Below are 15,225 nucleotides of genomic sequence, written 5' to 3' on the forward strand. Positions count from 1 at the left end.
TAAGGGGCACGTGGCCTCACCCGGATCTAGGGACACATGGTCTCACCCGTACCCAGGGACGCTTGGGCTCTCTAAAATATATTTTTATTGATTTCAGAGAGGAAGGGAGAGGGAGAGAGAGATAGAAACATAATGATGAGAGAGAACCATTGATCGCCTGCCTCCTGCATGCCCCCTACTGGGGATTGAGCCAGCAAACCCCGTCATTTGCCCTTGACCGGAATTTACCCGGGACCCTTCAGTCCACAGGTTGATGCTCTATCCACTGAGCCAAACCGGCTAGCGCATTGTGTTGTTGTTGTTTTTTTTTTAAATGAGATGATACGGTACATATTGTTCTACAATTTGCATTTCTTATTCAGCAATAGCTATAGAAATATAGTATTTTCGTTGTGAATCACACTTGTATAATCAGAAAAAAAGTACAATTCTTTATAGTTTTGGAAACAAATGATGCCATATACATATATATATATATATATATATATATATATATATATTTTTATTTTTTATTGATTTCATGAGGAAGGGAAAGGGAGAGAGAGAGAGAGAGAGAGAGAGAGAGAGAGAGAGAGAGAGAGAGGGAGAGAGAAACATCAATGATGAGAGAGAATCATTAATTGGCTGCCTCCTGCATGCCCCCCACTGGGGATGGAGCCCTAAACCCGGGCATGTGCCCTGACCGGGATTCAAACCACGACCTCCTGGTTCATGAGTCAATGCTCAGCCACTGAGCCACACTGGCTGGGCTAGATATATATTATTGACATGATATGTAAAAAAAACTAACAATTGTAATGCTATTCTATTTAAAACAATAAGTATATCTAAATAAGCAAGCTAAAAAATAGACAAAAAGATTAAAAGAATATACCCCAAACTGTCAAATGTGATCATCTTGTTGAGGATGAGAAGACAACACTGTGATCTTTTCTTTTTTATTTTCTTCTATATATTTTTTAAGTTTTTATTTATTGAATTTGAGAGAGAGAGAGGAGAGAGGGAGAGAGGGAGAGAGAGAGAGAGAGAGAGAGAGATTATTTGTTGTTCCACTTCTTTATGCACTCATTGGTTGTTTCTTGTATGTGCCCTGAGAGAGAGAGAGAGAGAGAGAGAGAGAGAGAGAGAGAGAGAGAGATTATTTGTTGTTCCACTTCTTTATGCACTCATTGGTTGTTTCTTGTATGTGCCCTGACCGGGGATCGAACCTGCAACCTTGGCGTATCAGGGCCATGCTGCTATCAACTGAGCTACCCGGCCAGGGCCACTTCCATGCTTTTTTAAAACATGTTTTTTTGCAGTGAGCATACATTGCTTTTCTAATTTTTGAACTTTACCCGCAGATTTATTGGTATATAATTGACATATGGCATTGTGTTTGAACTTCTAAAATAGACTTTTAATTATAGAGGCACTCTGTTTTCTCTTCGTAAAAAATGAAACCCAATATTGTAAAGTGTAAACCAAAAAGTATGTCCTTCACTTTGCCTTCTCAATTCTACTCCCAGAAGTAACCAGTGTTAACAGCTGATTATGTGTCCTTTATGCCTACCAATGGTATACTATATATTGCTCTACATCTTGCCTTTTTACATTTAATATATGTGTAAAATGGCTCCAGGTCAATACATATGGATTTATGTCTTACTTTTAAATAGCTGCCGAGTAGTCGGTTGTGTGGCTCTGCCATGATGTGTAGCTAACTTGGTACCACGCTGTGATGAACACCCTTGTACATTTACTAGTGTATCTTGAGTTGTGCAAGCAAATCTCTGAGGTAAATTCTGGAAGCGGGAGAGAATTGCTGGGTCAAAGAATGTGTGCATTTAAGATTTCAGAGGTGCTACTAACATTGCCCTCCAAAGGGGCTCAGCAATTTCTAGTGCCATCTACAAGGTGTGAAGAGTGCCCGTTTGCCACTCCTTTGTCAAAATTAGCAAGTTCTTAAAACACCTGCTGTAAAAATCAACTGTACTGAGTTAAAGTTTTATTTTATTTTACCTTGACACAAACTCATATTGAAGAGATATTCTATCTATGCAGGAGGTCAAACCAAATAAGATAAAAATTTCAAGCAGTGCACAACGGTATACAGTAAAAGCAATGTCTCCCTATTCATGATGTCCCATCCCATCCAGCCCCCAGTGAAAAGCTGTTTTATATAGAGAGAATTTTATATGTGTGGGTAAGGGGTATTTCCTCCACGAATGTTTCCTCTTTGTTTTGTTTAATCCTCACCCAATGATATGTTTTTTTATTGATTTGAGAGAGAGAAAGAGAGAGGCAGAGAGAGAGAGAGAGAGAGAGAGAGAGACATCAATTAGTTGCCCCCGAGCCCTGCCTGGGGATTGGACCCACAACCTGAGTATGTGCCCTGACTGGAATCAAACCTGCTACCTTCCTTTCAGTGTGTGGGACGACGCTCCAACCCACTGAGCCACACTGCCAGGAGTCCTCCGCTAATATTTTTTTACCCCAATAGTAGCATATGGTAGGTGCTCTTTTTTTTCCCCAGATGGAACCTCCAGTACAAAGACCTGGATTAATTAAAATCCTTACTCTGTGACATATTGCTATTTTCTGTTCATGGCCCCCTTTTATTTACTTGTTCTTTTATGCTTTTATTTATTTACATATTTACTTACTAATATTATAATACTGTTGGTTATATTCACATCCATCCATTCAAGCTGTTTCCTTCCTCCCCAAACCAGGAAACCCACTATCTTCAACTTTGTGTTTATTATTTTCCTGCCTTTAGTTTCGTGGTCTTCGTCTCCGTAAGATGATTAAGCAGCATATTGTTCAGTGTCAGTGCTTTCTGAATTTGAGAAAAAGGGCGTTAGGATGCAGGTCGTCCTTGGGTCCTTGCTTTCTTTTTGACACTCGATATTATATTAATCAAAGTCACCCATTCTGTAAGTACGGCTATGGTTCATTCAAGTTTCACCCTGTGAAATATTTCATTTTGTCAAGGTGCCCCAGGGGGGTTATCCAGTCTCCTGTTCCAGGGCAGTCCAGGCTCTTTCTGTTTCGTTTTGTGTGTTTTTTTCACTTGTTGTTTTGGTTGTTTTGGTTGTTTTTGTTTTGCCAGTTGTTGACCGCTGTGATGAAGACTCATGTCCGTGTCTCCTAGAGCTCTTGTGCAAGACTTGCTCCCGAAGCCCTGACTGCTAGCTCAGTTAGAGATCATCCCATACGCCAAGGTCGCAGGTTTGATCCCAGGTCAGGACACACACAAGAAGCAACCAATGAATGTATAAATAAGTGGAACAACAAATCGATGTTTCTCTCTCTCTCCCCCCCTTCCTTCTCCCTCTAAAATTAACAAATATTAAAAAATACTTGCTCCTGGGTATTTGCCCAACAGCCGAACTGTTGGATTTTAATGTCAGTAAATGTTCAATTTTACAGGAAAATGATATATTATTTTCAAAAATGCTGTACGGCCCTAACCGGTTTGGCTCAGTGGATAGAGCATTGGCCTGAGGAGCAAAGGGTCTTGGGTTCAATTGGTTGCAGGCTCCTCCCCTGCCCGGGCCCTGGTCAGGGCGCACGCAGGAGGCAACCAGTTGATGTGTTTCTCTCACATCGATGTTTCTCTCTGTCTTTTTCTCTCTTTCCCACTGTCCCTAAAAATCAATAGAAAAATATCCTCGGGCGAGGATGGACAAAAAAGAATAAAAACAGTGGCTGTATGGATATATTCTTTTCCACCGGCCGTGTGTAGAAGACATTTGCTCTTCTTCAATACTTGGCATTATTTGACTTCTTAATTTTTGCATTAGACTTTGTATAAACCGGAATCTTATTGTGATCTTGATTTGTATTTCCTTGATTACTAATGACGTTGAGTATTCCTTCATGAGCTTTTTAACCATGTTTCCTCTTCTTTGAAACGCATGTTCAAGTCTTTTGCCCATTTTTTACTGGTTTATTGTCCTTCATTGATTTGTAGGTCTTTAGATGATCTCGATATATATCCTTAAATGGTTACATGTGTTTGCACATATCTTCAAATTTGTAGCTTACAATTTAATTTTAATATAGTTTCATTTATTAATATTTTCTTTTATAATTAACCGTTTGTGTTAAGAGATTCTTTTTTAAAAAATATTTTTATTGATTTCAGAGAGGAAGGGAGAGGGAGAGAGAGATAGAAACATCAATGATGAGAGAGAATCACCGATTGGCTGCCTCCTGTATGCCCCACACTGGGCATGTGCCCTTGACCGGAATTGAACTTGGGACCCTTCAGTCTGCAGGCCAACGCTCTATCCACTGAGCCAAACCAGCTAGAGCAAAAGATTCTTTGTTACCCCGAGTTCAGGAAGAAATACCCTTATATTTTCTCCTAAAAGTTTTAAAGTTTTGCTTTTGATAATTAAGTCCTTACATATCTGAAGTTGATTTGTGTGTATAATGTGAAGCAATGATCTAATTTCATTCCCCCCCATATGGATGATCATTTCCCCCCCCCAGCTCCATTGATTGAATAGTCCCCACTTGACTATTTGCCATGCCACCTGTCATTTATCAATGCCCGGTCGGTGTGGCTCAGTGGTTGAGCATTGACCCATGAACCAGGAGGTCATGATTCAATTCCCTGCCAGGGCACATGCCAGGGTTGCAGGCTCGATCCCCAGTGGGGGGCTTTCTCTCTCTATGAAATCAATAAAAAAGTATTTAAAAAAAGATTTATAATTCCTCTTGCTACCAACACCACCTTCCTTTTGTTGCTCTAGTTTGTTAACAATTCTGGTAGAGCAAGTCTTCTCTTTTCCTGTTCTTAGCCCTTTAGTTCTCCCTAGTTACTTTTTTTTATTTTAAAAAATATATTTTATTGATTTATTACAGAGAGGAAAGGAGAGGGAGAGAGAGTCAGAAACATCGATGAGAGAGAAACATCGATCAGCTGCCTCCTGCACACCCCCTCCTGGGGATGTGCCCGCAACCAAGGTACATGCCCTTGACGGGAATCGAACCTGGGACCCTTGAGTCTGCAGGCCGACGCTCTACCCACTGAGCCAAACCGGTCAGGGTCCTAGTTACTTTTTAAAAAAATATATATTTTATTGATTTATTACAGAGAGGAAAGGAGAGGGAGAGAGAGAGTCAGAAACATCGATCAGCTGCCTCTTGCACACCCCCTACTGGGGATGCGCCCTCAACCAAGGCACATGCCCTTGACCGGAATCGAACCCGGGACCCTTGAGTCCGCAGGCCGACGCTTTATCCACTGAGCCAAACCGGTTCCGGCGCCCTAGTTACTTTTTTTTTTTTTTTAAATATATTTTATTGATTTTTCACAGAGAGGAAGGGAGAGGGATAGAGAGCTAGAAACATCGATGAGAGAGAGACATCGACCAGCTGCCTCTGCACACTTCCCACTGGGGGATGTGCCCGCAACCAATGTACATGCCCTTGACCGGAATCGAACCCGGGACCTTCCAGTCCGCAGACCGACGCTCTATCCACTGAGCCAAACCGGTTTCGGCCCTAGTTACTTTTTAATTGGCTTGTTGAGTTTCATGAAAAACCGCATTGGTAAGTTTTATTAGCATTGCATTGACTCTTACAGATCAATATGGAGAGAGTTATCTTTACAATATTGAGTCTTCCTATATCCATGCACACAAGCTATCTCCACTTACGTATTAATAATAAATTTTAAAGATCTGAACATTGGGTTCTACCTCATATTTTTAAAGGCCCTAGTATTCCATTGTGTGAATGTCAAACCCCTATTTTGGACACTTGAATTGTTCCTGTTCTCTAGCTCAGAAACAATACTTTGGTGGCTACACACACAGTGTATATGAAAAATAATCGTTTTTTAAAGAAGATTTTTCTTAACAATTTTATTGATCTTGAGAGAGAGCGAAACATCAGTTTGTTGTTCCACTTATTTATGCATTCATTGCTTGATTCTTGCATGTGCCCTGACCAGGGATCGAACCCACAACCTTAGCATATCAGCATATTGGTACAACACTCTAACCAACTGAGCTCCTGGGCCAGGGCCAGTTTTGCTTTGTTTTCCCGTTGTTGTTGGTTTTTTTTCCCCAAACAATCTCTCTACTGCTCACTTAACTAGCTGTTCTGCACCCAGTACCATGGCCTCAGGCCTGGGCCTCTGTATTCCTCACCCCCTCCACTCGAGCTGGCAGGAGCTCTGTGATACCCCATGCTGGGGTCAGGGTCTCCTAGGGAGTCTACAATCGCTTCTCTTGGAAGTAGGAGTGGAGAGGTTTGCGCTAAAATAAACTGATCGCCTTAGATAAGAAAATCTGCTTTGTTCTAAGGGAGCCAAGCTCTTCATAGACATTGCATCAAAGCCACCACCAGCCCTAAGAGGTTAGTTAGCATCTTTACCTGACTATTATTCCCGCTTTGGCTGGAGACACTGTGAGGCCCTCGTTCACACAGCCTTTTAGAGACCTCGGCTGGCTTCCTGCAGGTTGTCCCAGCAGGCTTTAGGAAATGTTTATTGGTAAGTAGAGTGGGGGTGTGTGTATATCAACAAACACTTGCTAGCTGATTTTTCTCCTTTCCAAGTTCTAAACGGGCTCATTGTTTTGTTAATGAAAGTCAACATTCATTTGCATCACGGAGGGCCGCCTCTCCTCTGCCCCAAGCGAGGGCAAAAGCTGGGACTGGGGAGCGAGTGAAGTGGCCAGGAGACGAGAAAACCGGGTTCTTGTCCATCTGCTCTCCGTGCCCAACAAAGGGTCTGACACCTCATTCTATAAATGTGATTATCTTCAGTACAATTGCCCTAATAGGTGCTACCTCCTGGACATCTACCGTGCTCCAAGCACTGCGGGAGGCCTTTTTCTGTCGCAGCCGCTTTTAATCCCCAACGTCCAGTGAAGTCCAAGGCCTGTCCCTTTTCCTTAGGTGTGATTAACGCTCAAGCTCACACAGGCAACTCGCCTAACGTCACAAAACAGTTAGCTGGCAAAGCAGGGATTCAAACCCCTATTTGTCTGACCCTTCACTCTGCCCATCTTGAATTTTTCACCAAGTTTGGATGAGCCCTGCTCTCTTTGTGCCTGGGTTTGCTTATGTATAAAATGGGGATAGTCCTACCGGTTTCTCCAGTCTCGCTGTATAATTGTATTGTGTTTTCATTAGTAGTGCTGAAGGCAAACTAATATTAGTAATAATTCTAACCATTTTTAGAACATCAATAATTCTCATAATAACTCCATTGAGATAAGTTTTGTTTTTATGCTCGTTTTGCAGATGAGGAAAGTAAGGTTCAGAAAAGCGAAGTCATGTGCCCATGGTCCATTGCCTACTCTGGATTTGATAGGTCCTGGCAATAAGCTGGGAGTGGGCGAAGAAAGGCAGGAGAGGACTCCCTCCAAGACTCAGGGCGGGGCCTCCCACCTGGAGGAGGAGTTGGGAGGAACTTAGAGCTTTGGGTCAGCCTTATCCACCAGTGTCACCAACCACGCCAGAGCCTAACAAAATGCCTGGCATTTAGAAAGTGCTCCACAAGCACTCTTCATAGTCTGTTTCCCACGCAATAGCCAGCAGCAGCCACGTGGACCTCCTGTCCTGGCTGGTCCCCCAGCTCCCCCAGCACTGCTGATGCTTCTGCCTAAAGCATCCCTCTCCCCGATATTTTTATTTTTGTTATGATAATTAAACATTATGTTTTAATAAAAATTATACCTATAAATATTTGTGTTTTAAAAGTATGTCCACTCCATAGAAGTTCCTGTTAAGAAAATTTCAGATATATTTCTAGACATATTCTATGTGCATGTATATATTCCTTCAATACAAATGGTGGCACACTCTACACACACAGTTCTGCACCGTAACTTTTTAACTTAACACTGCATCGCAGAGCTTCTTCTGGCTTCACATCTGCAAATGCAGATGCACCTCATTCTTTTAAACGGCTCCATGTGTTTAGGCATTGATGATTGTACAAAGTTTATTTAATGGATCCCTGTGGATAGACATTTGGGTTCTCCCCAGTTTTGTGCTATGACAAACAGGGTTTCTGGAGACATTCATTATTATTGTTACTATTATTATTGATTTATGATTAATGTTCCAAAATTCACACTTCTAATAAATATAATTCAGGGCGTTCAAGTGTATTCACAAAGTTGTACAACTATTACCACTATTAATTCTGGGAACATGCTTTTTAAAAAATATATTTTTATTGATTTTAGAGAGGAAGGGAGAGATAGAAACATCAATGATGAGAATCATTGATCAGTTGCCTCCTGCATGCCTCCCACTGGGGATTGAGCCCACAACCTGGGCATGTGCCCCCGACTGAAATCGAACCCAGGACCCTTCGGTCTGCAGGCTGATGCTCTACCCACTGAGCAAACTGGCTAGGGCCTGGGAACATTCTTGAACACACATTTTCTGGCCTTGTATGGCTTTGGCAACAGGTGGCACTCCCAGAGGTGTGGTGGATAAGCTTTGGGGAGATGATTCTTTCCATCGCCCACAGCCCAAAGCCCTGACCTAGAGGCTGGAGTCACCACATTCCTCATGCTACACTGAGCACATGCCCATGGCACTGACTGTCCCCCAGAGAAAATTAGATCCATCTGGATTTTCACACATTTAGATTTGCTTAAATCGGGCCAAGCCCCTAACTATTCCAATTAGAACATGCTAAAGGGGGGGAATGCCCCAACAACGGGTACTGTAACGTCTCACTCCACAGATCGTGCTGTTGTGTGGTCCTTTACAAAACTAAATCAAGGAATGTCATTCCTCTGCTTCAAAACGCTGCAAAAAAACTGTAAAAGTACAGCCAAAATAAATAAAGTCTGCAATGGCCAGCATCTCACTCACAGTAGAAGCCAAAGTCTTTTCAAAGGCCTGCACGGCCCTATCTGATCTGGTCCCTGCTCACCTCTCCCACCCCATCTCCCATCCCTCTCCCTCTCCCTCTCTGCGCCAGCCTCATGGCCCCACTGGCTGGTCCATGGCCCACCCAGCGAGTTCCCACCTTAAGGACTGCACACTGCTCTCACTCTGCCTAAAGCATTCCTTTCCCAGGTAACTGCATGGTTCCTTTCCTCATCCCATTCCCATCTCTGCTCCCTTTCATCCATCAGAGAACCCTTCTTTAATGCCCCTATATAAAATAGCACCCCGGAACTTTCTAGCCCATACCCTATTTTCTTCAGTCGATGTATATTTATTTCTTCACTTTCTGTCTGAATTTTAATCTCTAGAGAAAAATACCATTGTCCTTTCTGTTCACTGACATGTTGTTAAAACAGTCTGGTACACAGTAGGCGATCAATAATATTTGTGGATGGAGTAAATGAATAAATAACTTTCATTGAGGCACGAAACAAAAATTATTATTATTTTTTAAATATATTTTATTGATTTTTTACAGAGAGGAAGGGAGAGGGACAGAGAGCTAGAAACATCGATGAGAGAGAAACATCGACCAGCTGCCTCCTGCACACCCCCTACCGGGGATGTGCCTGCAACCAAGGTACATGCCCTTGACCGGAATCGAACCTGGGACCTTTCAGTCCACAGATCGACGCTCTATCCATTGAGCCAAACCGGTTTCGGCAAAAACAAAAATTATTAATAAATCCAAAGACTGGGGGAAGGGCGAATGGACAAAGGATCTGCATAGACAATTCACAGAAAATGAAACACAAATGATTTGTAAAATCCGGCCAGATGTCCAGCATCACTCATTATAATAGAAGAAGTGCGAATGAGAACTCCTATGAGTAACCGTCTTTCACCCATCGCATTGGCAAACATCCCAAAGCCGTCACTTCTCCATGTCAGCAAGGACGTGGAGAAATAGGTCCTCTCCTACAACGTTGGTGAGAGTGAACATGGTGAAAGGTTTGCCGAAGACAATTGAGCAGCATCTAAATTTTATTTTATTTTTTAAAGAATAGTTTATTGATTTATTAGAGAGAAGATAGAAACATTGATGTGAGAGCGCAACATCAACCAGCTGCCTCCTGCATGCCCCCCACCGGAGATGGAGCCCAAAACCCTGGCATGTGCCCTGAACTGAAATCGAATCAACCGAGCCACACTCAAGGGCTAGCAGCACCTAAATTTTAAAAGCATACTCTTTGGCTCAGCAATTCCATGTGTATAAATTTATCCTGCAGATTTATGTGCTCAAGTGTACAAATATGTGGGTATTCACTGCAGCACTCCTTGTTCCAGTAAAAGATGGGAAAGGCTGTGAACACCCCCTGATGAAGGTTGGTTAAATATATGATAGTATAACTTCACAGTGGAATTTTATGCAGAGGCTAGGAAGGAAGTAGATCTCTACTACTAAAATGGAATTACCCATGTCCTAGCCGGTTTGGCTCAGGGGATATAGAGTCGGCCTGCAGACTGAAAGGTCCCGAGTTCAATTCCGGTCAGGGCACATGCCCAGGTTGCAGGTTCCATCCCCAGTGGGAAGCGTGCAGGAGGCAGCCAATCAATGATTCTCTGTCATCACTGATGTTTCTGTCTCTCTCTGCCTCGCCCTTCCTCTCTGAAATCAATAAAAATATATTAAAAAAATAAAATGCTATTACCCACAAGAGATAGTGACATGAAAAAGCAATACACAGAACAGTGTGCATCATATGTAAACATTTGTTTAAAAGAAGGAAAAGAGGGAATTGCTCTGGAGAAACAAACAAGAAATCAATATGGTTTCTGGGAAGGGGGAATGCAGCAGGGGAGGCGTGATCAGGGAAAAGGAGACTTTACCTTTCTTAAGCTAGGAACTTTTTTTAAACAATATATTTTCATTGATTTCAGAGAGGAAGGGAGAGGGAGAGAGAGACAGAAACATCAATGATGACAGAGAATCAGAGAAACATTCATCAGTTGCCTCCTACACACCCCACACTAGGGATTGTGTCCACAACTCAGGCATGTGCCCTGACGGGGAATTGAACTGTGACCTCCTGGTTCATAAGCTGACACTCAACCACTGAGCCACACCAGCCAGAAAAGCTAGGAACTTTTACTGTTACTAGTAATTACATTAGCTGCTGCTTTTAACTTTTAAAAACAGCACATAAGCCCTAGCTGGTTTGGCTCATTAGATAGAGCGTTGGCCTGGGGACTGAAGGGTCCAGGTTCGATTCCGGTCAAGGGAATGTACCTTGGTTGCAGGCACATCCCCAGTAGGGGGTGGGGGTGTGCAGGAGGCAGCTGATCGATGCTTCTCTCTCATCGATGTTTCTAAATCTCTATCCCTCTCCCTTCCTCTCTGTAAAAAAAAAATCAATAAAAAAAATTAAAAACAGCACATAAGAAAAAAACCCAGAGCTATCCTATATAATAAAAGCCTAATATGCAAATTGTCCCCTCGACTGGGAGTTCAACCATTTGCTATGATATGTGCTGACCACCAGAGGGCAATGCAGAACATGGCAGGCATTGGCGACATGGTGCTGACAGTAGTGGAGGTGCTGCTGGCCCGGATAGGCCCCAATGACAGTGGGACCATGGCAGGATGGTGGAGCAGGTGAGCGGGCAGTGCCAGGCCAAGGCAGGTATGAGTGGAGCCCAATTGCCCCACTGATTGCCCAGCAGATGGCGACCAGCAGTGGCGATGGGGGGCAGGGCTACCACCCGGCTCCCAGGGGCTGAGGGAGCTGGGCGGGGGCCCGATGACTCAGGCGGAGGGGGGTGCACGGGGGGCCCGGGAGCCCAGGTGCTGCCCAGCTGGGACCTGCCCTTCCACAGCAGACTCTCACGCTTCAATCACCAGCCAGGCCTCGGGACCGCACCCGTGCACGAATTTCATGCGCTGGGCCTCTAGTAAAAGGATAAGCAGTAAAAAGTAAGTCTCTGCTAAAAAAAATAAAAAACAAAAACCAACCCACAATGATGGGGTATGTCAAAGGGACACAGGAACTACCTGAAAACAAGAGAGTAATAAAGTAGTACTGGGGTTTAACCTAAAGTATAAAATAAATATCCATGAATATTCATAACATAAATAAGTGACAGAATAAGTAAATGGAGGAGACAGATTTCTCATGCAGAAGAATTTCAAATAATTTATGCAGATACTCCGCTCTCAACAAGGTGGAGCATAATTTCCCAACTCCTGTAGTGTGGGCTGTGCATGGTGACTGCCTTCCAAAGAACAGGATATGGAAAGAAGGGGGAAAGAGCAATTCTGCGGTAGAATCTGACAAGCACTACCTCAGCCAGGTGATTGAGGTCAACATCAACAGTGATAAATTGTCTTGAAGGTACATACCCTTGATTTGATGTAATGAAAATGGCACTTTACCTTTGCTTCCTCCCCAAATCCATAACTTGTCTAATCCTAAGAAAAACATACAAATCCTAATTAAAGGATATTTTATAAAATATTTGACCAGGCACCAGAAAGAGACTTTGCTTGGGGTGATGGGCACACAAGGCAGTGAGCAGATGATGTTTCATTGAGTTGTACACTCGAAACCTGTATGATTTTGTGAACCAACGTCACCTCCAATAAATTCAATAAAAAAATATTTGACCAGTACTCCTCCAAACTGGCAAGATAATAAAAAACAAAGGAAGTCTGGAAAACTCAGTTAAAAGGAGCCTAAAGAGACATGACGATGAAATGTAATGTGGTGTCCTTGCAGGTCCTGGGACAGACAAAGGACATTAGGTAAAAACTAAGGAAGTCAAGATGAAGTATGGACTTACAGGAGTAACAATGCATAAATACTGACTCACTAGTCGTAACATATGCAAGATGTTGATGGAAAAAAACTGAGTGTGGGGCATACAGTAAATCTTATAATATCCTTGTAATTTTTCTAGAAATCTAAAACTGTTCTAAATAATAAAGCTTATTTTTAACTTCCTCCCCAATTGTCTCCTTTATTCTCCTGACTCCGTCAGTCACTTAACTTCTCTTAATCTCAATGTGCTTATTTTGAAATAGGGCGATTATTTCTAATCTTTGCAACCACAATCAATAACAACACTCCAAGTTAGTGATTTTCTCTGGGTCCTGAATTCTGTGCTAAGCACCCTTTCCATGCATTCTCCCATGTAACCATCACAATGACCCTGTGGGCTGGGATTGTCCTTTTCCCTGTTGGCCCACCATGGAAACAGGCTGCAACTAGACCCAAGTCACAGAGCTGGTTAGTGAAGGCGAAATTCAAACTCTGGCCTGTCTGATGTAAAAGGCTATAACCTCTGTTTTTCACTGGCTGAGGCTCCTCCTTCCTTCTTCTATGCCCATGGACAGATGCTGCCCACCTCAAAGTCTGTTTTGAAAGATGCACACCGCCCCGCCCCCACAACTGCTCGTAAGTAAGCATTCTCCCTAATCGAGCTCTTAAGATCTGCTCCTTCGACTTTCTGATGAGGAAGGCATCACCAGTAATGACAGCAATAATTCCATGAGCACTTAGTCTGTGCAAGGCACTGTTCTAAGAACTTTGTGCTTATTAACTTAGTGAATTCATACAGTAATACTAGGAGAAATCATTAAAACTCCATCTTCATACATTTTGGAGGGAATGCAGCCACTTTGGAAATAAGTTTGGCAGCTCCTCAAAATGTTAAACATATGACCCAGCAATTCCATTCCAAGGTACATACCTAAGAGAATTAAGAACATGCATTTGTATAAAAACTCACACATAGTCACAGTAGCATTATTCTTAATAGTCTAAACAACCCAGTGTCCATCGACTGAAGAATGGATAAACACAATGTGGTCTTATCCATACAATGGAACATTTAGCAATAAAAATAAATTAAGTACCACCCCGGCCGGTGCTGCTAAATGGTTAGAGCATTGGCCCTCACACAAAGGGTCGTGGGCTCGATTCCTGATCAAGGACATGTACCTGGGTTGCAGGTTCAACCCCTGGCCCCGGTCAGGGAGAGTACCAGAGGCAACCTATGTGTCTCTCACATCAATGTTTCTCTCACACCCTCCCTCCCTCTCACTCTCTCTAAAAACCAATGGAAAAATATCCTCAGGTGAGGATTAACAAAAATAAAACAAATAAACAAAAAAAATTAAGTACTGATACAAGCTACAACATGGATGAACCCTGAAACAAAAAGCTAAGTGAAAGAAGCCAGTCAGAAAAGATTGGGTGAATTGTATGGTATATGAATGAACGATCTCAATAAAGTTGTTTTTTAAAAACCCATTTTACAAATAAACCATGGCGCAGAAATAAGCACATCGCTTAAGATTACATAGCTACTCTGCTGAGCTCATTCAAAGCAAAGAAACACATTTCCAAATCGCAGCCTCTCGATGGTGGATGATTTGGGTTTGATTTTGCTTTCCCCAGGATGGAAGTCATTTCCAGACTTTTCTTTGACCTCTGCCTGAGGAGCTGCCTGCATTATGATCAGAACACGTGGAGATGAACCAATGGAACATACTGGCTACAAGGACAGGCCCTAAGAAGGCAGCCCTTAGGATTCTTTCCTTCTCCCTCTCCCTCTTTTTCTTCTCACAGTATGTCTTTGTTGCTCTTCTCATAGTAGCTTGTAGGCTCCAGGAAAGCTGGAATTTTGTTTTACCTCTGTATCCCAGCCACTAGTTCAGTTCCTGGCACGATGGATGAAGTGAACAATGGTTGAAATAATAAAGGGCAGTTCAGCCAGTGAATAGGTGAGTGAATAGGGAAGTTTCTGACTTGGGTGCTGGTAACACTTGCAGAGATGGAAGTGGGGTGGGGGAGCACAGTACCAGGTCTAGGGGATATCTGAGGTACGTGGGAGAGATCTAGGAGAGGGCGGGTGGGTACACACAGGCAGATGTTTCACTGAGAGTGCTTGTAGGGACCAGGGTAGTACCCTGAATAGGGACAATGGCCCATTCCTAAACAATGGAGTGGATGGGACAGTGGCCATCTGGAGAGATCATGCCCCATTAACAGGGACAGTCATAAGGAAGGCAGGCGAACTGATTTTTCAGAAACTGAAAACAAGGGTTGCCATGTGAAACCTTGTCTGAAGGCCAAGTTTCTCCTGGTCGCCTGTTTCTGGTTTCTGTTGGAACAATCTAGGCTTGAGTCAACCCTAGAAGTCGTGGGTATGTGTAGTGGATCAGAAAATGTTGCACAGATGCATCTTTTCTACGGAGAGGAGTTCACTTGGAGCAAGCCGATTCTGGGTGGCCTGAATGGGAGCCAGCCTCTCGGCTTAGTTTAGTAGTTACTTGTTTTAATGATTACATCAAAGAATAATGTTAAG

This window comes from Eptesicus fuscus, chromosome 4, assembly GCF_027574615.1.
Source record: "Eptesicus fuscus isolate TK198812 chromosome 4, DD_ASM_mEF_20220401, whole genome shotgun sequence".
Classification (NCBI taxonomy): Eukaryota; Metazoa; Chordata; class Mammalia; order Chiroptera; family Vespertilionidae; genus Eptesicus; species Eptesicus fuscus.